Source organism: Macrobrachium rosenbergii, chromosome 47 (genome assembly GCF_040412425.1).
Source record: "Macrobrachium rosenbergii isolate ZJJX-2024 chromosome 47, ASM4041242v1, whole genome shotgun sequence".
Classification (NCBI taxonomy): domain Eukaryota; kingdom Metazoa; phylum Arthropoda; class Malacostraca; order Decapoda; family Palaemonidae; genus Macrobrachium; species Macrobrachium rosenbergii.
In genome coordinates this window covers 34558124-34585623 of record NC_089787.1, presented here as the reverse complement: position 1 = coordinate 34585623, position 27500 = coordinate 34558124, and the positions used below count along the sequence as shown (strand labels likewise).

The 27500-nt window shown below is 33.3% G+C and overlaps 1 protein-coding gene across 1 annotated transcript in view; it reads right to left on the bottom strand.

Annotated features, from left to right (window-relative positions):
• LOC136830757 (uncharacterized) overlaps positions 1-15441 on the bottom strand; it is a 612586-nt gene extending 597145 nt beyond the window's left edge. Inside the window, exon 1 of the mRNA XM_067090627.1 lies at positions 14816-15441. The gene's annotated coding sequence lies outside the window, so the exon portion shown is untranslated. The remainder of the gene's footprint in view (positions 1-14815) is intronic.
• Positions 15442-27500: the final 12059 nt, after the last annotated feature.

Sequence of the window (27500 nt, the reverse complement as noted above, 5' to 3'; positions counted from 1 at the left end):
TCTAAGGTATTGGTTTTATAACATATACCCTTTTCTTTAGCCTGTCTTTTCCTATTCTCTCCACGAGATCAAACCACTTCAAAGTACTTGGATTCCTCTCCTTCAACCTATTTTCTCACATTCTCTCCACGGGATCAAACCGCTTTTAAAGTACTTGGATCAATTTTATTTTCAATACACCAGCCTTTTTACCATTTATTCAACTGATCTCATTTCTCGACCAATTAATTCTTCCAATTGGATACATGAATGAGATTTATCTAAATAGATCAAACTCCATATACATACATATATATATATATATATATATATATATATATATATATATATATATATATATATATATATATATATATATATATATATATATATATATATATATATATATATATATATATATATATATATACTAATATACTAATAACTCAAGAGTTAGAAAATAAATTTGATAATGTTTAACAACAATATGCTCCCATGATGAAACAACCAAACTCTTGTCCAAACTCTTGCGAATCCAGCCTTACAATGTATCTAACATAAACTTCCCCTAATGAAGGTTATCAATAATCGATATTTGTGATCGATGATGGATATTCCCAATTTTGCCTCTACACACTCCCCTTAAATGAGGTTCCTTTGGGAGAGGAAATTAATTCATATTGGAGAAAAAACGCGTAAATCAAAGTCTTTGCTAAGCTTCTAGGTAAAATTCGTCTAAATTAAGGAAGGAATCAGAATTCCTTTTTAATATATTTATTCTAAGACAGGAAAGAATTATATAGTGTGCTATGAAAACAAGAATGAAACTCGTTACCTTGACACTTAGAAAACCTTTAAAAAATGTACTGTCCAAAACTAATCATCGTAACAGCTTGTTTGGATCGCTTAATTAGGCTCAGAATTCACACACACATACACACACGCACACACACAAACACACACACGCGCACACACACACAAAACAAACCATACTGACTTAAACAGAAGTATTTTGAAGAACATTACTTTTATAAGTTTAAAAATCTTTCTACTAAATCATTCAACCAGTTTCGTTGAAGACAGACAAATGAAAACAAAATAAATAAAAGACAGATACCGCAGGTGACTTCTTCCAGCAATTTTATTTTTCATTTGGTGGTGGAACAGAACAGAGCCAGTTGCCTCAATGAGCAAGATTCCATCTTAAAATCAAGGGGAAGATCATAACAGGAACTACTTTGGTACTGATAAACCATATCATTGAACGTATATCAGCTCATTAAATGTGGATTAGGAGGAAGGACCAGGGTGGAAGACTGGAAAAAAGGAAAAATAAGGGAACAAGGTAGGAATAATATAACAGCGAGAAAGTGGAGAGAAAGCAAGGAAGAAAGATGATGTGTATGAGAAAGAGAAAGGGGAGTAGCTAAACACTGAAAGAGAGATATTAATAGGAGAGAGATGAAAGGAAAGAGGCAAGGAAGGTGAGATAGAAGTGAATGGTGAGACACCAAAAAAAAGAAGGGCAGCAGGAAACGAGGATAATGAGGTACGATGAAAAGCGGAAGAATTAAAAAAAAAACAACAGAACAGAATAAAGGAAATCGAGAAGACAGAAGAAATTAAATTTGAAAGGAGAATGTCGAAGAACGGAAAGAGGAATATAATGTTGGGGAAGAGCAAATATGAAGGAAAATTGCCCTGAACAGAAGGGTTGGAAACTGGGACAAGACAAAGTTTAGAAAGTTGGACAACTTGGCCAAAAGAAACAATATAGGGAACGAACGACAAGGAAAGGACAGAAGGCAATCCACCTGGTGGCAGAAGGGATACTGCAATAGCCATTGGTATTACGTACTTTGGGTTACACACGGCGCACGGTAAGCTTGATCCACCTATTAGGTAACTGCAAAAATGGGTCATTTTCCATCAAGGTTTTCGTTCTTAAAGATATGAATAAAGGATAAAGGACTGTGATATTTTGCTCCTTCGCAAGTTACTCGTATAACTGATGATGAAATAAATGTAATTATTAAAACTTATTTGTATTTCATGTTGAAAACTTTTGCGTTCACCCTATATTTTAGATGGATTTTATTCTTATCAGCGAAACAATCCGAGTCTATATAAGATTTATGAACTTTCATTTTCAAAATAAAAAAAAAAATTACCAAAATTTAAAAAAATAATATTTTGCAAGTGATGATGATAAGCTGATCAATGTGGCGTTGGTTATTGACTGAACAAATTCCTTTTCGTCGTAAATTAAAATAGCAGAAAGCATTCCTTCTTTTTCCTCTCTGAAAATATCCTCATTACTCATTCTCTTTTTTCATTTGATTTCCCTCTTCGAGGTAGAGAAATGATTAATAATCTCATTCTACTTATCTTATAGTGCTGAAAACTTTTTTAAATTACCCCGATCGTGGTCCGGACTACTTCATATATGTTACTCTCTAGGAAAGCTAAGACTTAATCTCTCTATGATCCACTTATAATAGGTTCCTGTCAACTTGATGATTGTGAACATTTACCCTGACGAATTAAAAGTATTTCTGTAGTGTCATTTTTAAGCTACGTGGAAAAAAACATAAGGGATAATGAAGCTATTGGTGTATATAACGAGTATGTAAATATATTGATAGAGATTAATATTTTTTATACAATATACTTTGATTTCATTCAGCATATAAACCCGGATTTTATTCGTTAAAGATACTTTGATATAGGAGAGAAAAATAATTTTGAGCTATTCATGTTAAAAATGAACTATAATTTTGATCTAAAAACTTTTTTAATTGATTATTTTTAGTATACAAGGCAGAATAACAATGAATTTCCATACAGTTGGAGTTAATGAATTAATCTCGATTGTCAAAATAACTCACTCAATTTTGTAGAAGAGAAATAATCCTATTACTGATGCAAAATGATATATTTCAATATGGAAAATGAAAAAAAAATAAGGTAAACTATAGATAAAAAATGAAGTTTGAATGACTTCAAAAGTACTTCGACATATCAAATAAAAAAACATAGCCTATAACAGAGGAAAATTCATAACAAATATTAAAAAAGATAAAAATAAATAATTTAGATATACAAATACCAAATGTATGCATCAGTATGTATATATATATATATATATATATATATATATATATATATATATATATATATATATATATACATATATATTTATATAATATATATATATATATATATATATATATATATATATATATATATATATATATATGTATATATATATGTATATATATACTGTATATATATACTGTATATATACATACATCATATTGTATATATATATAGATATTTTATATATATATATTATATATATATATATATATATATAGTATATATATATATATATATATACAAGTATACATACAAAAATACACACACATACATATATATGTGTGTATGCAGTATGTATATTGCCTACAATGGCCGATATACATTTGAGTAAATATTAGAGAAAAAACGTGACAACTGACAGTGAAAAAATAATAATTTAAAATAATTTCACTGGCGCAGAAGTCACATCCCATTCATAGTATGAAATCAAAATATGGATAATTCTAGCGTATTTTAGTTATCAAACGTCGTAAAAAAAAAATATTGAAACTTTCGAGACAAGAGGAGGAATACTCCCTGACTTGCAAAAAACACGAAGCTGAAAAGAAATACAGAGACAGAGAGAGATTTTTTAAATAACTTTGACCAGAAGGAATTCGGAGGAAAATTGGAGTGGAATCGCTGCCAATATTGAAAACTGCTGAATTGAAAAAAATAAAAATGCAATTTTTTCCTTTAATGAAGAAATGTCAAGGGTACACTGAATAACGTCATTTATAATTCGATGTCGATTTTTTTTTTACCAAAGGGTGATTTTTTAAAGCTTTCTCTCTCTCTCTCTCTCTCTCTCTCTCTCTCTCTCTCTCTCTCTCTCTCTCTCTCTCAAAACATAGTTCCTCCCTAATGCTTGACAGCCTCGGCTCACCATTGAGACTTGAGATCGATCGGGGGAGTTGAGATGGTGGGGGAGGGGGAGTTTCTGGGGTGGGCAGGGGCGGTGAAAGGGTGGGGACCCGTTTAATGAATTATACACCATGACTGTACGGACCTACAAGGCGATTCATGTACCTGATAATTGGTCGAATGTGGTGGGTAGAAAAATCTGCATACCACTGAACTTTGATTCACACACACATAGCCTATACATATAAATAGTATCTCTCTCTCTCTCTCTCTCTCTCTCTCTCTCTCTCTCTCTATATATATATATATATATATATATATATATATATATATATATATATACACATATACATACATATACTCGTATATAGTATATATAACATAACATGGGAGAGGTGTTCGATCCTGAAGATTTCAAGCACTGATCGAAAACCCTTAAAAACCCCCCAATTTAATCACTTCCGGTTATCTCGCGTAACCAACGCGAGGAAGATTCTTCCTCGGTGCCAAGCACACGCATCATTACTGGCTTCGTCAAGCTGGGAAATTCACATCCCTTATCTGGCTCCGAGCCAACCACCCCTCACCCCCTCTTTCACGGGTCGCAACATATTGCTGATAGCGAATGTGATTAATGCCCCTGACATTTTCCAGCGCTCATCTTTTCGTTTTATCCATTGTCGGAAACTAATACCGGGAGGCTCAACCTTTCGGAAGGCTCCTCTTGGAAGGGTGAGCGTTTCCTAGGTTGGGGGTTCATGTCATTATTTCAAGTCAGTTTTTTTTTTAAGATTGGTTTATAAATTTAAGACATTTCCATCAAATTGTCGGTTTCTTAATGTTTTGAACCCAGTCCCATATTATTTCTGATTTTCAAATTTAAGAAATTTCCATCAAAATGTCATTTTCTTAATGTTTTGAACCCAGTCCCATATTATTTCTGTATACGATTATTGTTTTGTTCTACCTACAGTTAATTTCTGAAGTTTGAAATAAATTTAAAGTCTATTTCTTAAAGGATTCTCGTTGCTCTCTGTCAGCAACAGTCTAGGTGATGATTGCTGTTGCTTTTTTGCCCAAAACTATTTTCTTACTCTGTTCTTATTGTTTACAACCCACATTGTTTTTTCACTGTTTAACCATTACCTTTTTTTTTAACCTGCCTGGACACTACCAGTTTTATAATGTCTTTTCAAATCCTGGGTTCTACTAAAAGACTTTACAACAATGAAAAAATAATTTTACATGTTTTGGTGATATCCTTCCAAATTTCTTTTATTGTAACATTAAACTTCAGTCAATTTCTTTCATTCCTAATGAACATTCTAAAAAGTATTATATAATACTCATTATGCAAAATAATATGAACAAGACGGTAAAGTTAATAGAAAAGATTATGGAATTTCCATCCATTCCCTTCACAGCTTTGAAGAGGAAATTTGGGCCGACAGTTGATTTCATTACTATGCATAATAATTTTTGTATTTAAACCTGTCAGCTTTTTTTAGTGCATACTTTTAATGAGTATTACAGCAAATCCCTATAAATTTTTTATTATCTCACTGGTGGTTATTTGTTATTAATAGGTATTAACCCTTTTCTAATATATCTAGCTAACAATATATATGCTATATAATACATATAAGCATCATATGTGTGTTATGTATTTATATGTATATATATATATATATATATATATATATATATATATATATATATATATATATATATATATATGTATAATGTGTGAGTGTGTATGTATAATTTGTATTTGATTTGACCTAAGAGAACATTCTTCTTTGCATTCTTTTTTCATCCATCTTGAAAAATAAAACATGTGGATGCCTAAATTTACTTGAACTCACCCAGAGGTATAACAAGTCCATGTTGTTGCAAGAAACCTTTATCAATGTTTAACACGCATGAGAATCCCCAAGAAGGCATTTAAAAAAAATAAAATAAAATCACAGCATTTTCTTTTTGCAGCGAATAACTTTCAATACAATTATTAATTCTAAATATTAATAGCATTACCATCTGTTCCTGGAGCAAGAGCCCGTGCTTGTTTTAGGTCAGTATAAAATATGATGAAAGAATGTTATGCCTTGATGATGTAACTTTTAACCCTTAGGATCAGTCATATAACTCTGATGATAGTGGAGGAAATGAAGAGAGAGAGAGAGAGAGAGAGAGAGAGAGAGAGAGTAGCAACTGCTTCTCTTTGCCTAAAGCCAAGTTTTGAAATTCTATTATACATTCGGTTTTCCCTGACTCTAATCTTTGATCTATTGATGTAGCAGGTGTCTCTCTCTCTCTCTCTCTCTTTTTATGGCCATATACAAGAGAAAGTAATAAGATCTCGTCTTCCACTGACCCTTGCCCTTACATAAAGTACCCCAAACTTTTATCAGCATCTTAACCTTTCATTCAACAAGAGAGAGAGAGAGAGAGAGAGAGAGAGAGAGAGAGAGAGAGAGAGAGAGAGAGAGAGAGAGAGAAATCCTGTCAGAAATACCTCTAGAATTACTTCAGACATCCAGAAAAATAAAAAAAGAACACATCAAATAATAATATATATACATACACACACACACATATATATATATATATATATATATATATATATATATATATATATATATATATATATATATATATATATATATATATTATATATATACATATACAAATATATCCAACGACTCCCTTTCAGAAGACTGCACCCACCATGAGTGCACAAATCCTTCAGCGCCGAGTTCTGAAACATGATTCTATGCCCGACTGGTAGCGAGGAAGTGGAGCGGGAATTTTTTAGGTCAACAGGTTTCAAAGCGCACGGACAAGGCAGCTCTTCATCGATTGTCTTTGTACAGACAGTTTTGTAAGTACCGTCGAGGAGAGAGAGAGAGAGAGAGAGAGAGAGAGAGAGAGAGAGAGAGAGAGAGAGAGAATCATTCGTCTACTCGTTGATGCCTGGGAAATATTTGATATTTTAGGGACGAAAGAGAGAGAGAGAGAGAGAGAGAGAGAGAGAGAGAGAGAGAGAGAGAGAGAGAGAGAGAGAGAGAGAGAGAGAGAGAGAGAGAATTATTCGTCTACTCGTTGATGCCTGGGAAATATTTGATATTTTAGGGACGACTAGATAGAGAGAGAGAGAGAGAGAGAGAGAGAGAGAGAGAGAGAGAGAGAGAGAGAGAGAGAGAGTTATTTGTCTATTTCGTTGATGCCTGGAAAATATTTGATATTTTAGGGACGATAGAGAGAGAGAGAGAGAGAGAGAGAAAAGAGAGAGAGTGAAGGAGGAAGAGTTATTCTTCTGTTCGTTTATACTGAAACCTGATAGTTGATACAGCCAGGATCAGAGAGAGAGAGAGAGAAAAAAGAGAGAGAGAAGAGGAGAAATTAGTTTATAGAGAGAGAGATACTTGAGAGAGAACAGCCAAAGAGAGAGAGAGAGAGGTATTAAAATACCTAGCTATTCCACCTGAAACAAAATGTTCAAGCAATATCTGCAGAGGAATATGAACCAATTTTGACCTATTCCCATTTACACAACACCTCTCATGTGTACCAAAGGTTTATAAAACATGGATTTTGGGGGTGGGTGAGGTTGCTAGACCAATGCCCATGCCCCCAGACGACTAGGAGAGACAATATTTAATGGCCATTATCATGAAGGTCATTTTCGTAAACCATTTTCATCAGTACCTAACAACGAAAAATGAAAAGCGAAACAACACGTAAATCATCACTACCAAATCTCATCTCAAGAATGTATATTCTATAACGTAAATCGTTTGTTCAATAATTGAAGACAATGCTTCCCCGTAAATCTTCCTTGCTTGAATGAACACGGCAATGTTCCCGTAAATCTTCCTCCAAATGCGAGGCTTTATCTTCCCCTGCTTTTGTAATGAAGGCAAACATACCCGGTGGGAAACGTATTGCGTACTGCAATTATACAATTAATTGCCGCCGGTAAATGTTGTGTTGATGGGCCAGGCCGGGCTGCTGGGGCTAATACTGTTCTACAATTTACTCTGCTCGCTAGTCATCAGGAAGGCAGCTGCTTATCAAGTTGTGGATTAATATGCGCTCCTGGTTCGGGTAATCAGGGTAAGAGAGTGTTACGTCGATTGAGTGAAATTCATGAGCGTATTGGGTCGCTTAACCTTTGTTTTTCTTTTATGAGTTGATTTCTGGTGTGCCTCACTGTTATGTACAGTTTATCGATTTCTGATTTTTATCAGTAAACCTGTCATCGTCGTTACGTTGCCATCATTGAGAAATGACGTGGTTCTGTATATTATTTCGGGTGCTTGTCCATTTTCGATTTTTATCAAGTGCAGCTAGTTGCTATGAATTACTTTTTTTTATTTCTTGATATATTGATTTCATTTCTATCATACTGTTCTTATCCGTGGCTGTTTAACCAAAAGCAACATCAAAATGTTACCCTTCCATCTTTGTTGACAAAACTACTATTTAATAATGGTTTATTTGCAAAGAATTTCTATAAGCAAGCATACCTGTTGAGTGACAGCTTTTCAAGAAAGAACGATTTTTCAGTCATTTCTTGCTGCTCTACACTTATTTCCCGGAACCATAAAGAGCGTTTGCTTCGAATTATCTATTTTTTATGAATCATCAGAGTATCTATCTCAATTTTCAAAGTAGTACTGCTCAGTAATCTGGTCTCATCTACAACTAAAAGGATTTCCAAAGCACATTATCTTCTACCATTTTCAAATATGACTAAGTTAATAAACACAAAGCAATTTATGATTGTATTCAAGAGTTAAAATTCCTGCCCTTCTGTCGGTCCTGTGTCTTTTTAAAAGAATTTTAGCGATTGTGAGTCTCACTTCAAGCTGAAGATTTCTAAAATATCTTATTTGTAGATTTAATTAAAACCTATCAAGAAAATCCACAATTTTCTAAAACGGATAATGATAAAATTTCATAAAGCCCAGTCTATAAGACTTCTTAAAAAATATTGCCAGGTACCCTCCTGTCAGTCCTATATGTTATTAAAAAGAATTTTAGTCTGTATTATGAGTCGCATGTCACTTTTAAGATTCCTAAAATACCCTGTTTCTATTTGTAATTAAAATCATTTTAAGATAAACTGGAATTTAGTGTAACTAGCAAAGGTTAAATTTTACAAAGCCAAGTCAAGAAGACTTCTTGAAAAAAAAAATTTCCCAGGACTCAACTTTTCAATTCGAGGCTCCAAAAGGCATCTTAATTGTCGCTTCAATCCCGACCGAGGAAGAGTCGAATCTCGGACGGGAGGCGGGGGTTAATATTCTTACAGCCCAGTCAGCCATAAGCTACACGACGTCACGTCGGAAACGCCAGGAGGCCCCCTCGGAGACTTCCAATCAAGACCCAGTGAGGGTCCTTCCTAAGTTTTCGTGCCACGAAACTTCGCCTCCCAATGAGTAAAGTTACGTGCCGGTATTTCCTCGTGCGTCACCCGTCCCTCTGTGCCACAACTGTTATCAGCAAAGTTATGAATAGTTTGCTTGTTAAAGACCCTTGGAACGTCCAGTTGGCTTCCAGCATAGTTAAAATTCAAGCACATGTGTCAGCGATTAGTTTCAGTTCGGCAGCGAAGTTTGACTCACGCCAATCCATTGGCGATGGATTCTGATTGGTTCTGCTTCGTAGCAGTGTGATGAGAAGGAGGTCTTACCTACTGGTGCTCGTGATTCATTGATATCTGGTCAACGTGACTGACTTAAGCTCAGAAAGATTAAGGAAAACTATCTGTGGATCAATTTTATATAACAAGCTATTTGTTGATTATAGGTATCGTCACATCTCTCAGAGATAAAAAGTAAATCATCTTATTAACTAATACAAATATATCAGTACGGACTTCTTCATCAACGTCTGGTTAAAATCATGTGGTTGAATAATTGTTAGGTACTGAGCAAATGGAAACATGTTATTGCAATATTTGTTATGAAAAGCTGACATTTTCATCTGTGTAAGTTTTTTGGCGTCAATAGTATCTGCACTTGTAGATTATAAAGTAATGCAATACACTGGGTTTTATAAAATAACCTCTGGGACATATAACTCCTATGGTCATTCAAAACCCATACACTGATAACATTGAATACAAAACCATAATCACATACCTGTGTAATAAAAAAACAAAAATGAAGAACGAACGATTCAAACTCGAAATGGGTATATGACACAAATTTGAGTACAGGTTCTAATAAATACGGGAAATAAAAGTGAATTCCGACCCTGTATTACATTACACACAGGAGGCAACATATTTATGCCACTGTTTCATATTCCAAAGATATTACAGAAGAAAACCCGCTCTAATCTATTGCTTCAGCAGCACATCATAACCTTCATGCGCAGGTGTAATATCGCACGAGACATATCGGCACATTCCATTTTTCTCCTCGCAAACTTCGACTATCGAGTGCTGAATCTGCACTCCTTTCTCGCTCGAACTTTCAGCATCTCATACTTCTCGACGCGAAAGGAAAACTTTACATACTGAATGTTGAATGTGCATAACCTACGAAGTGAAACTTCCGAAGTACAATATTTCATCAAAATGCAAAAACCTACGGCTATTGTGTACTGAACGGGCTTACGTGTTTATACAGCAGGAACTTTCGAAATTGCCAGCGTCGTTGGTATGACAAATGTGTGAACCTCTGGGCGGGGAGAAATGAAGAAATGAATGTCTCACCTTTCGACGAGTGTATAATTTCATGTTTTACCCAACTTTTCGCCTAAGAATTTGATACCTCGCTCGGGACGCCGGTAGCTGTCAGAAAGCGAATTTGCCACAGCGGACATGAAGGGAAACAAATTTTACGTTGTCTTGGCACAAGAGCTTTTCCCGAGGAAACAAATGCAGTTTGAGAAAGGATACAAAGCTTTATTCTGCGTATGAAGACAATAGCAAATCTATACATTTAGACATTACAGAACAATAAGTAAAAGGAGAAGTTGTGGATTAAAAACGTGGTATGACTACCATAAACTTATTTCTTTAAATCTATCACCATTTCTTTAAACTTAGATTTTTCATCCTCTTCCATTTTCAAAACTGTCATCATTAAAGACACAACTGAAGACAAGAGCATGAAATACGACTGAGTTCCTGAGCATAACTTACGATATATAACAAATGATACAATGAGTATAAAAATATAACGTATTCATATAGTTCATCGCGACACAGACATAAAAAGCAATTTAAACAGAATCAAAATTATTTCACTAAAACTCATATCTAGGATTATTTAATAACGATATAAAGTGGGAATTTATTTCTAAGTTTTGGAAGTTAAAGCTGTTATGGTGTTTGTAATCTGTCATATTTTTTTCTGTCTTTAATTTTTTCATGTGCCTCTTTAACTCCCAATGCAGTCTCATATTAAATCATCATGGTAAATTCTGCATGTCTTTCCTACCTAAAATTCAAATGTAAAAAGCAACGGTCTACTTGAATTTTCAGGATTTTAATTCAAACGTTGAAATATCATTCCTCGTGCCCGAGACAAAACTTCCACATGTTTCAGATCGAAGAGATGTTGCATCATTCCTTGTCTTTAAACGAGGTCTCTTTTGCCACTCTTACATTTCGATCTAAAAGCTCCTGTGTTGTCAGAGGTTTCATGTCAATCTTTATCCTGTCACACACAGGTATAAGTCAACATCAGTTACTCCTGTACGAGTGATGCTGTATTTCTCTCACCTAATCTTTTGAACTTTATTATTCTAATATATGACAATTTACAGGATCTTTTTCCATGTTCGGGTTTAAAAGACATTTTTTTTTAATCTCTACCTTTAAATGCAATCCTTTCGCTCTAAAATTGAAAAGGAGAAGCCAATTATGCTATTGAACGTTAAGACGTTTATCAAGTAAAAGCTACGTAGAAAACTAAAATTACTGAAATGAGTTGCCAGCCATAACAACACATGACAACATGAAACAAACTGAAATAACAATATAAACAAATCTATCTCTCGGTCACTATCTTGACTATGGAATAATTCGCAATCATTCTTTTGCAGAAAATATAGTGTCTTCCCTGAACCGTTTTAGTCTGGAAGGAATCACTGACCCTCCAGAATTCTTAACCTAAATGTTTTCTTTAAACTAATTCGTTCCCTGAAACATAATTAGGAATAAAATGTTTTGAATCCTCTCTGAAACTTAAGTCTCATCAGGAACCTAAAACATTATTTCAAATGATGTAAAAAGATGGTTAATTATGTAGAGGTCCTCTACCACTATACAGTATTTCATCAAATATTTATCCTGAACATACTAAGGTAGTAATATAGGAGCTAAGTACAGACTTGGTAGTCTAATTATTGACTATATCACACTCTGTACATCAATTTCTACAGCATTCGCGAGGTTTACATTAGGCTGGAGCGGGTTAAGTTTTATGTAAATCGATCCACGCACTCAAAATCCTTTTACAAAACTAAAAAAAAAAAAAAAAAGTCTTCCAACGGTGCATCTTTCCTTTAAACTCACGGGGCAACTACAATTTTCAACACGACTTCAAAAGTAGCGAAGTAAAGGGATTTCCTTAAAGAAAGTAAAACCCTTAATTTAATTACCAACAACACCACAAGTTTCGTCAACGTTGAACTCCTGCATTTAGCTCTCGAAAAGTTATCACTCGACATTCTAACAAAGTGATATAACTGTAGAAGTTTGTTTTTGTTTCAGTATAATGGTCGACTCGCAAGTTACAAGAGTGATTCAGGGTGGATATCAATAAGTTACTGATATGAGATAACAAGAAGAATTTGCAAGAAGAGAATATGTGTGTATATATATAAATATATATATGTATATATATATATATATATATATATATATATATATATATATATATATATATATATATATATATATATATATAATCTTTGCATGGATATTCCTTCAAACATTTTTAAAACATATATCTGTCTCTACGTTTCAAATAAACTTTTGGAAATTGTACGAGTATAATTAGTTTATAAAGTAAATAGAACTATGCAAATGAGAATGAATATAGGTGTATATGCAATATATATGTCGCTTAATGTCTGCATTGTTGCTAAAACCACATGCATTTACGTAATTCCTATATATGATACATTCTGTCCATATAAATGATAGAAAGGAACTTTCAAAATACAAAAAAAAAAAAACAATTTTCATCTCATCTTGTTCATTTTAACTCTTCATAAATGCATTATCTGATTCACAGTTAAAAGGTTTTGTTTCAAAAAAAAAGCTGATCATTTTCAAAAGTTAAACCATTTCTTTGGAATGCACTGAGAGTGTAAGGTACAAGTTTATTAAGTGAGGTAAATTGCTTTCTGAAACGTCAATATCACTTTAACATTACAACTCCGATGTGGAGAGCTATCTTTTATTACATTTCTCAAATGACGCAATCAGCCCTGAACGGTTTTACCAGGAACCCTTCGAGAAAATCTTGCCATAAAAATAAAGCAAATAAAAAGAATACCAAACAGAAATATCGAGGAATAACTAACATCAACTAAAAGTTTCTGAGCGCCCTATAAATTAAAAAGTGGTTTTAAGTAAGTGGATGCTACGAAAAATTAATGGAAAAGCACTGCATTCAAAATGTTCAAGAGCACTATACACACTTTTAAGAATGAACAGACGACAATGAGAGAAACCTGAATAAATTTTGTTTTCAGTGAAATTGCCAGTTACCTCTGGGTAAAATAATTATATGAATAAACTCACCCCCACGATTTATAATCCAACTTAGGTTTAATGTCTATAAAAGCAAACGATGTCTTTAAATGAAAAGTTCATAGACTTAAAAAAAAAAAAGACCATGTCACCAAAGAAATGAAACTGAAAAATTCAAGAAGCTATTATAATATTCTTGCATATTCAGTAAATGAATAAATAAATATAATCCCTACAAAGTAATATAAAATATGGTTATGATTAGTTACGATTCATAATACACCATGAATGAAATTATGTAAAAACACAGTTACTCAGTGACATTTTCAAAATGTATATAACTTAATAAAGTAAAATATCTATAGGAAAGAAGAAATCAATAAGGCAAAAAAATATACAGCATTATGCATATGTTAGTATAACTGCTTATTATGCAAATGACTTAAAAGAAGAAAAAATTTACATACACATGTTCTTAAAAGAACAACTACACGATGATTCATATGACGTCAATTCTCGGTGACCAAGTAACTAAAAGATGCAAGAATCGCCACAATGACCTGGATAAAATTTGGAAAATAAAATAAAAAAGTGTAAAAAGTAAGTAACTCGTTTACTTAAATAGTTACACATATGCTGCTTATGACTGCATGTTTTATGCAAGAAATACAAAGACTCAAACATGAATAAAATAGAGAAAATAAATGCGAATGACTCTTACATGGAGCAACTGATTACTTGTTTCCTTTTCTTCACTTATTATATACATACATACATGCATACAAACATACGTGCATACATGCATACAAACATACATACATACAAACATACATAAAAGTTCTTATGTATGGAGATCAATTCCATTCTCTTCAGTGATGTATATATAACATTTATACTGACAATTTGCAAGTCTAATGATATTGTTAGCGCGCACCTAACTCTCAAGCATGTTTTGCATATTTATCTGAAAATACGATCGCCCGATTAAATCCCAAGACTGCATCTAAAAAGAGAGAGAAAAAAGAAAGTTTCAAAGGTTTTTCATGAGACGCCAAGAAAAAGTATAAGGAATATTCTTTACAAAATCCTCTGGAAACACTTTGCTCGACTGACCTTTGAAGGCAGAAGACCTTGAGGGAGAAGTTGTGGTATCCTTCTTCGGCTTTCCACAAGCACAGAGTAAGTAAGACCCAAACTGAATCTCAAGTGTCACTCATTTACTGTTGTTCTTGAAATTTATTGCTTTAATACGGTTTCAGTAATTTCCTCTTTATTATTTTCCTTTTGGTAAGTGAGTATCGACAGTAGCCTCAACAAGATAAAACCAGTTAATAACAACTACAAAGTTCTTAAAACTATCCTATCGTGGAACTTTAATCATTGAAAGTTTTCAGTCGGACAACTCTGCTAAGAAGGGAGGCTATCAGGGCCAACTGTCAAAAATACCGTTTTCCAAAACTTTTCAATCACTTTTTTTTTTTTATATCCTAGGGAGAACTCAATTCTGGCATGAATTTCCTTGCGAACCAAACAACTCAAGAGAACTTTAATCCTACTCGATATACCAAACTACACAACAACGTCTCTAGGAGCGAACACCATGTTTAATACCTTTTCATGCGTAAGAAACACAAAGTTTGAGCGGGACAACCAAAACCATCGGTTTTTTCCAAAACGTGGTGGTTCGGCGCGGAGGTGTTAGCGGGATGTGCTTCAGTCTCCGCCGCCACACTAACACTGAGCTAACTGCCAGGGAGGAGGTCGACCGCGCTCCGCTCCTCTCTTGTCCAGACCAGCCGCCAGCCATCCAGAGGCTACAGTAGTAGTAGTAGTAGCAGCAGCAGCTGCAGACTTAAACGTCTCCCCCTTCCCGACCCGTCTCTCGCTTTTTCTCTCTGTAACTTCTTCTGTGTCTCTTTTCTATTTTTCTTTTGCTTTTCCTCTTTAATCTAAAGGTTTCATACTTTTATTATCGTCCGAACCGTCATGAAACCAGAAGGCTTACTCATTCCATTCTTATTTACAAACTCTCAACCTGCCCACATTCCGATTTATTCTTACGTTTTCTTACCTTTATTTTTATCCTTTTGTTTTTCCTCTTTAATTTCTAAAGCTTTCACTCTTTTATTATCGTTCTATTCATGTCTATAAACTGACGGTCTATTCATTCCAATCTCATTTTTCAAAATCTCAACCTGTCCACATTGACTTCCCTCTCGACCTTCTGCTTATCTTGACCTCGTCGCCATTCATTCTTACGCTTTACTACTTTATTTTATTATTTTACTTTTCCTCTTTTATCTTCACCTTTCATACTTTTATCATCGTCCTACTCGTGTCTGAAACCTGTCGGTTTATTCATTCCAATCTAATTTTTAAAACATCTCAACCTGAACGCATTGCTATCTCTCTCAAACTTCTGCTTATCTTTACCACTTAACCATTTATTCTTACACTTTACTACCTTCATTTTTATCCTCTTCATAACTACTTATTCTTGTCGTAATTCAAATCGGTATCTTTCATTTAACTTCAAAGCCTTAACCTTATCTAACAATTTCCGCACGTCAGAGAGAGATCGTCGGAATTCCTCTTTCACACCACCGTCTTGCCGACGCGTTTTTTTTTTTTTTTTTTTTTTTTTTTGAAACGGCGGTTTGATTGACGCTTTGTGGAGTTAATGAACGAGGTAGAATGAATTCAAGAGCGCGACGATGAAAAGGGTCGGTGCTACCGCAAGGGTGGAGATGCAAATATTCCCTACGGAGACTTGAGAACTCCAATACAGTTGTCTGATAAGTTCGGCAAAAATGCGCGGATGTATCTATGCTGAAAATCTATGCGAATATAAGAAGAGAGAGGGACGCTGGTAGGAAATCACAGACATTGAGAATAAGAATGGGAAAGGAAAAGGGCGGCATTAAAGGAGATAGAAAAAACAACAGAGAAGAAGAAAAAGAAGAAGATAAGAAGAAATGAGAGAGAGAGAGAGAGAGAGAGAGAGAGAGAGAGAGAGAGAGAGAATAAGGTTGGCACTGAGGGAGGGATAAAAAAATGACAGACCTGAAAAATAAGATAAGATGAAATGAGAGAGAGAGAGAGAGAGAGAGAGAGAGAGAGAGAGAGAGAGAGAGAGAGAGAGAGAATAATGTTGGCACTGAGGAGGGATAAAAAATGACAGACCTGAAAAATAAGATAAGATGAAATGAGAGAGAGAACTGAAGAGAGAGAGAGAGAAAAATTAACAAGAGGGTGGCACTGAGGAGGGATAAAAATTAACAAGAAGAAGAATAAGAAAAAAGAAAAGAAGAGAGAGAGAGAGAGAGAGAGAGAGAGAGAGAGAGAGAGAGAGAGAGAGAGAGAGAGATTTCTCCCTTTCAGTTATGAATATTTATCAAAATATGTAAATCACAAAATCAAAAGTAACAGTTCAAAGACCGTTCAGATCTTCAAGGCGCTCGAGTGAATCCCGTTCATTTATTTCTTTAAAGGAAGAGAGAGAGAGAGAGAGAGAGAGAGAGAGAGAGAGAGAGAGAGAGAGAGAGAGAGAGAGAGAGAGAGATCACGTCTCGTGCTAATTCTCCCTCCCGATAAGGGCAAAGCCTCCTTAAGCCTAAAAATCAGTAGACTACACAGGCTCCTAATCTCCTTTTCGGATAACAGTTCGTATTAGATCATCCTCGAGAAGACAATTTATCTAAAGGAATGTGTTCGTCGACTCTTTCTCCGTACCTTTATTTATTGTTTTTCACTGCACTATATAATTCCTGTATGGCACATATTTTACCAGTGTCATAAATATTTCATAGCTAGTTATCAATCGACATTGAAATATCCACACATTAATATATATATATATATATATATGTATATATATATATATATATATATATATATATATATATATATATATATATATATATATATACGAAGGGAATTTATAATGATATATATATATATCCAGCAACTCCAGTGTGATATATTATATGCACATAAATACACTTATGCATACATACGTATATAATCATGAAGCTACAAATGTCTAGTGAATCATTAATATCAAATTCACGCTACCTTTAGAGGGAGTATCCCGATGGGAATTATCACCGAAGGGGAATTTATAGGTGATAAATGGATTGGTACTAAAAAGGGTCGCGATACATTTAAGACACAGACCTTATCCAGCAACTCCAGTGTGATAAAAAAATTACATATGTACATATACACACATATCTAGTGAATCATGATATCCTTGTGGCAACTATCGTTTCGAACCAACGCTCCTCACATCTTAGAGACTGGAAGTGATAAAGGAAATTTGGGAAGTTTTGTCTTAAGAAAATAAACGCCAGATGTGCTTCGTCTTTAAGTAGGAATTTCATACAAGAAAGATATACACAAAGTCTCACTGACGGCTACCGTCCTCAAGATCCTCATTCATTTTTTAATAAATTCCAAGAAAGGTCCTTACAGACGAAAAAAAATGACCTCAATTGTATTATCTAGCAGTTCGAGATATCTTGTGAAAGCATTCCTTTAATATTCATGAGCACGTCTACAAGATCCTTAACCAAATTATTAAAGATGAAATGAATTGGAATTGTAAGAATGAAAAGAAGACAGTAGTTATCTAAATACAAAGAAAGATGATGTCTAATGCGTCTTCACTTTTCTCGCGGACGAGAGAGACTTTATAAAATATCCGTCGCTATTGCATAAGAAATCGTGCCATTGAGATTTCAGCCCCGAAGTAAAAAGGCGAGATAATTAGAAGGTAGGAGAGAGAACGGCGTGAAGAAAAGTCCGATAATGAGACGCAAAGAAAGAAATCGAGCCAGAAGTTTAAGTGTTCCGTATCTTTTGAAAATCCCCCCCTGATGTTTAATTAGGTGCCTCGCGGATACTGTTTTACTCGGCCGCTTTTCTTTCGCGAAGTTTCCCCGGAATTCGGGGAAAAGAACGGAATGGTGGAGGAGAGAAACTTTTGGATTTGAAGGGTTTAAGAGCCGCCCGAAAATCTACGGTGTGGCCCCTAACCTCCCCCCTTCCCCCGTCATCTTCCTCCCCACCGTTCCATTCCCCTCATTCCTACCCCTATCCCCGCTTCCCTGCCCTATTTCCACCCCCCCCCCATACTTTTTTCACACACAGACACTGTTAAAAATGTAAATTGCAGAAACGGGTAAACTGAAGGAATTGACAGACGCCTTCCTTGGCACTATTTGTCTTCGCTGACTTGTGTCTGCTGTTGCTGTTGTTGTTAATCCGTTTGACACCTGATTCGTGTATGTATGTATGTATGTATGTATGTATGTATGTATGTATGTATGTATGTATGTATGTATGTATGTATGTATGTATATATATATATATATATATATATATATATATATATATATATATATATATATATATATATATATATATATATATATATATATATATATATATATATATATATATATATATATATATATATATATATTAAATATATGTGTGTATATGTACGTATGTATGAATGTATACGTATATATTCATATATATCTACATATTTGGTTTTCTATTCTTACTCTTACTCGATATGATAATACGCATATGAATATCAAATAGCAAATATGGTATTCTGCTTTATACATGGCACCAGCAGCAAGGTCTGCATTATGAAATAATAATTTCTCGTGAATAAAACTACTTTCTGTTTGAGTCTTTTTGAGAAAGAGGAGAAACTTGAACTCTGAAATTTGAATCCCTGACTTTGTGTTTGTTCTTGACAAATCTAATTTCTCACTATATCCTTGTTCTCCCTCAATTTCATCCTTGAGGTTGAAAGAGCTAATGTTTGAAAGAAAGGCTGAAATATTATCTGGTTTGCTCTTACAAAGGAGTATAAGAAGACAAGGTTATTTATGATAATCCCTAACAATCTTCGAGATATCTGAAAATAGTAAAATAAAATGTGGTATGATACAGAATAAGTAGAGATCAAATAATTCCCACTTGAAAGAATCAAATAGTTTTTCTCGGTATTTCCTGAATCTATAACGTCTTAGTTAAACTCGAGGTCACTGACATCCAAAGGAGATCCTATTTAAACCGACCTTTGTGGGTTAGAACTAAGTTGAAAGTTCCTTTCTACACTCTACTAACATGTTCAGAGAGAGAGAGAGAGAGAGAGAGAGAGAGAGAGAGAGAGAGAGCATGACGTGTGTGTGTGTGTGTGTGTGTGTGTGTGTGTGTGTGTGTGTGTGTGTGTGTGTGTGTGTGGAAAGTTTACCATTCATTGAATACGGAACTTTACTGCTCCCACACAAAGATGAATGGATTTGACTACTCACCCATTCTGTGTTTGTACAGCGTAACGCCGTAACCCAGTCTGAATGAATGACGTAAGCAACTATAAACAATTTAGTTACCTAATTTTAAACTAAAATACGGCTGCAAATGATTCCTTGTATCATAAAATACTGAGACGCCATTACGCTGCTAACAAATCTTGATTTGAAGTTATTAATGGAATAACATCTTAAGAAGGTTAGAGGAAAACTGATTAGAATAAATAGGAAACTAGTCCGACTGACATCTGTGTGAATTATTTCTTTAATTGATCTGAGAGCTTGTAAGAACAGATGCAAGAAAAAGTCTTACCACGTTACCAAAAACATGTGTGATTAGAGATTAGACGTCCTGATATGAAAAGCAGTAAATAATCTTCGTACGAAACACAGTATTATAATTTTAATAATAATAAGCAGTAGCAGATTGTACTAAAAAACAAGTAAAACTTGTGCCAAAGTTTCTTCGGCGCAATCAAAATACTGTATGAAACTCTCAGCCACGGCCCATGAAACTCTCAGCCGCTGCCCCATAAAACTTTCAGCCACGGGCTGGTGGTGGCCTGTGTTGTTGGCAAACATAGTGGTGCCAAGAGCACGATCATGGCTTACTTTAACCTTAAATAAAACCTACTAAGGCTAGAGGGTTGCAATTTGGTGTTTGATGATTGGAGGGTGGATGATCAACAGAGCAATTTGCAGCCCTCTAGCCTCAGTAGTTTTTAAGATCTGATGGTGGACGGACGGACAAAAAGCCATCTCAATAGTTTTCTTTGACAGAAAACTAAAATAGAAGATAGGCATATAAATTTCACGATTCCTCCGTTTGTTTTCATTTCCACTGTTTCTGTTTCAAATTTTATACTTACAGCTTTATTTCCCACTTCTGTTTCGAACTCATTCCATCCGAAAAATTTGCAACAAAGCAGTGCGTGATCGGCTCAGGTAGATTATGTGTACATTTTGTCAGCGTTCGTAATTAATAAAATACAGCGGATATTGGCCTTGACATATTACACGATATCCAGACAAGCATTGTTTCCCCTAAACAAGTCCTGTGTCGAAATTATTTAATGCACCTTCCATATTAATTCTGGATTAAAATTTGGATATTATCCTTCAGTGTGAAGTTGCTTAAAGTCTACGGCCCGATCAAGCCACATTTCATTAGTCGCTATTCATCGGTGACAGTTGCCTTCATTTAGTTGTCAACGAATAGAGAAAATGAAAAATTTTTTAATCAATTTTTATTTTTCATAGCTAACAAGCCTACAGTCTTAACTTATGGATGGATAATTCTTCTATCTACAAGTTAAGAACGCAGGTTTGTTGGCTATGAAAAATACAAATTTAATGACAAATTATTTATTTGTTCATATGCGGAACAAACCTGGGTCTTAACTTATAGATGGATAGTTCCTCTATCCATAAGTCAGAACCGCATGTTTGTTATCTATGAAAAATACAAATTGATTAAAAAATTTGTCATTTGATCACATGCGGAACAAACCTGGGTCTTAACTTATGGGTAATTCTCCTAGCGAAAACGGCTCTCTGATTCTGGGTAAAAGAGAGGCTGTAGTGTAAATCTAAATTACCTGTTTTGTGAAAAAAGAAACCGATGGGTAATGAAAATATCTGTCCGAGTAAGGCTAAAGCCTCAGCCTTGTAAAAATAAAAAAAAAAAAAACGATCGGTAATGAAACGTTCAACTAATTTTAAATGGATCTCTTGAGAATGGCACTCTCGAGGCGCTTGGGAGAGGGAATGCTCTTTAGTACCTTAAATAGAGCTCAATTGTATCCCAAAATTGCGAAAACTTACGAATATTGGAGTACACTGAGCAATTTTCTAATCTTTTGAACTTTTGCATAATTTATGCTCAACGTTTAGGATTGCATTTTTTCTCTGAATGCAATAGTTTTCTTCTTTCTTAAAATCTCCAGAAACGAATTTAAAAATATATATATATATAAATACACATACATATATATATATATATATATATATATATATATATATATATATATATATATATATATATATATATATATATATATATATACACACACACACCTAAGCTCATAATAATTTCTAGTAGGAACACAGCGCTACTAAAAAAACTGATATGATACGCGTTTTCTTGTTAAAATGCCGAAGTTGAACAGATGAATAAATTATAGGCAGTTTTGGTGATTTGTACCAATCTTCACGATTTTCTTTAGATCAATACTCATTTACTTCCAGCGATGTGAAAATGATAAAATTATTACAGATATTGATGTGAAGTTATATGATAAAACATTTTATCATACCAGTAAAATTATTTACAGATATTTTATTTTAACTAATAGGAATAATCATTTCTCCTAAGTTATCTATATCCATCAAAAGTCTTGACTTACGTAGCTACACCATATAGTTATCTATTAAATACAGTCCTAATTTCCTGTCTCTGTCTTTTTCTGTTTTCTGTGTGCGGCTGTTAGTATGTGCATGTGTGTGTGTGGGGGGGGGAGCAGGGTCTAGCGAGCGCTAGCGAGTGAAACCTGTACAGCTGGAAAATGCTATTACAATTCTATGTAAATTCCTTGTAGCCATGACATTTACTTACAATTTAGGCACAGAATTGTTACAAAAGGAATGAGTAACATATTAATGTAGGAGAATATGATATGGGGTTATGTTAAACGTTATTCTTGTTACGAAACTATGCTACCAATTTCACAACCACATGGATATGTAAGTTTAAACGTTAATGAATGCATATTTGCAGCGATATAGAGAATCTCAGCATCGCGCAATTAATCAAGTTTGAGTCTTGTTTTCATACCTGTTCAATAAACAGATGAATATCAGCCACATCTGTCACAAACACCAGAATGAGTTAATGACAGTGTATGATTTCCCAGGAATTATCAAGGAAGGAGAGAGAGAGAGAGAGAGAGAGAGAGAGAGAGAGAGAGAGAGAGAGAGAGAGAGAGAGAGAGAGAGAGAGAGAGATGAACACGTTAACATACCCTCCGAAGGTAATGAAAAATACTTTCTTTATTTCAGATAATTACAGAAAAACGTCGACAAAAATACTAACGTAACATATCCCAAAGGAACCTGAGAGGCTTAATACTCGTATTTCTAAAGCTGTGTCTCCGCTATACAACTTCGACTCTTAGGTAATACTCCTGAGTCGTTACCTATACGATGTGTCTTGTAAACCACTCACGCATTTCACAGAATGAATTGAAATTCGAAGGCAGCATTTACGGTGAAATACAGGTCAACTAAAATATAACACTTTCTGTGAAACAAAATTAATTCTATGTTAATATCCTCGAAATTAACTTTCAAGAGTAACTTCACAGACTTGGCAAACAACCTCAACCTCAAAAAACTTTCTGAGAACCGGTGGGTCAAGGTCTTACGACCACATCCTCAAAGGAGAGAAAGCATAGGATTGGGAAAAGGTAAGTTATATTACTTTATTATTCTTAGAAAAAAAAAAAGATTGTTAAATAAAAATTTTCCACATGTTGTTACATATTTTTGAAAGGTTCATCACATATTTAATTAAAAATCTTTAAAATAAGGGTGTAATAAACCTTTCAAAAATGTTAAACAACACAAGGAAAATATAATCTGTGGCTTATTGAGTGTTCTAGGAATTGTTCAAGGAATAATAATAATAATAATAATAATAATAATAATAATAATAATAATAATAATAATAATAATAATAATAATAATTCCATTTTATTTATTTCTGACAGACATATGCTAATATATAACCTTGGAATTACAGAACACAACGGAAACTAAAAGGCATATTTGCAGCACATAACTAAACAAATGTTTTGGCGTCAATGAATGTAATGGAAGTTTTCTTTGGTGGAATAATAATAATATGGCATAAAGGGACCCATAAGAATATTAAGACTTTGGAAGATATAACGAGCAACTAGAGGAGGCTAAATACAGTAACTTCCGAAACTTGACGTTTCAATCTCAGAACGTGTTTATTATGTCCTGACAAGGTTCTGAAGACCAAAAAACTATATATATTACGGTTTCTGAGATTTAGAGGAAAATGTTGAAAGTTCGATTTCAAATAATTATCCTGTAACCTTGAAAAAAGAGACGAACGTCAAAATATCTGAGGTGAGAGAGAATAATTACGAGCCCCTAGTTACGCAAGTAAGTTTCTAGAAGTCAGATTTTTTTTTTTTTTTTGCATTTAAATTGAACTGTGATCTGGTATAAAGTTCATGGTAAAATTATTTTGAAGTATAACTAATAACGCGAATAGAGATGATAATAATAATAAAAAAAATAATAATAATAACAGGCACTGATGCAAAGCATAATGGATGAACTTAAACCCCAACAAAACTTGAAGCATAGTTGCTGGTAGGTCTGGGACACTGGTTCCCGGCAGCCAAACAGTTTTCATTCTTTTATTATTCCACATTTTCAAAACTTCGCATGTTTTGTACTCTACTGCTGGCTAGCACATGAGTCCTACTGAACTTCTCAGATGAGTTTGTTACTACAATCTAGCACCATCGTTTAACTAGCTCACTGTTTATGCTTTATAAAAATTTCCATAAATGTGATCATCCTTGGCATTCAGACCTTACTAGATTACACCAGGTACAGCTTAGCACTATATATATATATATATATATATATATATATATATATATATATATATATATATATATATATATATATATATATATATATATATATATATATATATATATATATATATATAATTCCAAAAGTCTTGCATTTTCTTAAGTGAGGTTCAACATCACACCGCTTCCTAGGTCGTATTGCTGTCACCAAATTGTGAAATGATCTTAACAGTCATGTAGCTGAATAAATGGAACTTTCGAAATTTCAAGTGTTGCAAATACGTTTTTGCTTTACAGGTTGACATGGGTTTGACTTCATTGTTTTTAGGGGCGGTTATTTATCTATTCTATTTTGTTACTTCTATTTTACGTTGTTTTTCTTTACTTCATATAATCTTTCTGTACTAGGATGTTTTGTCTACTAGAGCTCTAGGTTTACCAAACTGCTTTTGCAAAATGATAATAATAATAATAATAATAATAATAATAATAATAATAATAATAATAATAATAATAATAATAATAATAACAACAACGCTCTAACATCAACAGTAATTTTTAATAGAAAACTATATAAATAATATATTCTATTTATATATTTGTATATATATAGTATACATACATACATTATACATACATACATACATACGCACAACCAACTCTCAACAGATCCACAAGTTTCCCAGCGCACTCTCCATATAATTCGACTCAACCATTCTCACACTCCCTTTCACAAACAGAGGAGGACGCCCATTACCCTCGAAACCATAATGGAAGAAGCAGAGAAAAGAAGCACGAAGTATGAAAGAGCCACATCTATGCCCCGTACCTAGGAATGTTGGTTTAGGTTTTGAGTCAACAGGGCGCTTCCAGAATTATGTAAGGCATTTTTTGAGTTAGTGTATACTCTGGGATGCGGGCTTGACCGCGTTTCAGCTATTTACTTTATTCTGAATACCTATCTGTTAATGAATAAATACTGATCGTCGTTATGTGATGTGTGTAGATACATGGTGCTGCGTATGCATGTCTCCACATCCACACTGACACCGACACCCACATTCATTATATATATATATATATATATATATATATATATATATATATATATATATATATATATATATATATATATATATATATATATAGATAGATAGATAGATAGATAGATAGATAGATAGATAGATAGATAAATAAATACACAGACAGATATATAGAATAGAATATACAGAAGAATTTTGGCCAAAGGCCAAACGCTGGGACCTATGAGGTCATTCAGCGCTGAAAGAGAAATTGACAGTAAGAAGGTCTGAAAGGTGCATCAGGAGGAAAACCTCGCAGTTGTAATATGAAACAACTGTAAAAGAGTGTGGAAAGTCTGATGGAAGAAAGAGAATATGAACGGAGGTACAGTAAAAGGAATCAAACAGGTTGCAGCTAGAGGCCGAAGGGACGCTGCAAAGACCCTTAAGTAATGCCTACAATGCATCACGTGAGATGCACTGACGACACTAGACCCACGTATTATCACTATTTATATCGAAAAATTGTTTACGTAACATACATATATATTATATAAATTTGTTAAATTATACATTAATAACATATATAAATTTATTAGATAATGTATATGTAGGCATGATGTTTATATATATATATATATATATATATATATATATATATATATATATATATATATATATGTGTGTGTGTGTGTGTGTGTGTGTGTGTGTGTATGTGTGTTTGTAATGTACATACATACATACAAACATATATATATATATATATATATATATATATATATATATATATATATATATATATATATATATATATATGTATATATATAATATATATATATATATATATATATATATATATATATATATATATGTATGTATAGATATATATATATATATATATATATATATATATATATATATATATATATATATATATATATATATATATATATATATATATATATATATATATAAACATCATATCTACACATACATTATCTAATCAATGTATATATGTTCTTATTTTACAATTCAACACGCTTATACAACATATATGTAGGTTACTTGAACAATTTTTCGATATAAATCTATACAAATAATAATAAAATCTCACACATTCATTCTGTACACCAAACCTCACGAGTGTTCATTAATAATGCGTCCTAAATTAACTTTTTCAATTAACTGACACTAGATAAATTATTCATTTACTACTTCTCTTTTTTTTCATAGCATAGTTGTTTCTCGCTAAGCTACATAAATATCTTATAATTCCATTAATTAATCTATTTCGTAATTGGCAGTTGTTTAAAAAAACCTTAATATTTAATGATACTTATGCTGATATGATTTAAAGTGTCCGTAATGAAGAGCTTAAAAATTATCTACTATTTCTACATATATAAGTTGTATAATTAAAGCAGACATTTAATATGGATATTTGACAAACACGAACAAATCATTTTATAATTACAGTTTAAAAGGGCATGTAATGCGGAGCCTCTAAAGTTGCTGTACATTATCTTACAAATACACTTTCAGTTCAGTGAGCAAATAGCTCATATTCGAGGACACTAAAGAGGTGATAAAGAAAAAAACGGAACAGGAAACTGTATCTCAATGGCGCTGTGGTAATGGTTACATCCTGGATAGTTTATCTAGTCTTAAAAATCAAACGTTAGTTTATCTAGTCTTAAAATCAAACGTTAATGTGTATATGTATATATATATATATATATATATATATATATATATATATATATATATATATATATATATATATATATATATATATAAAGAATTACATGAC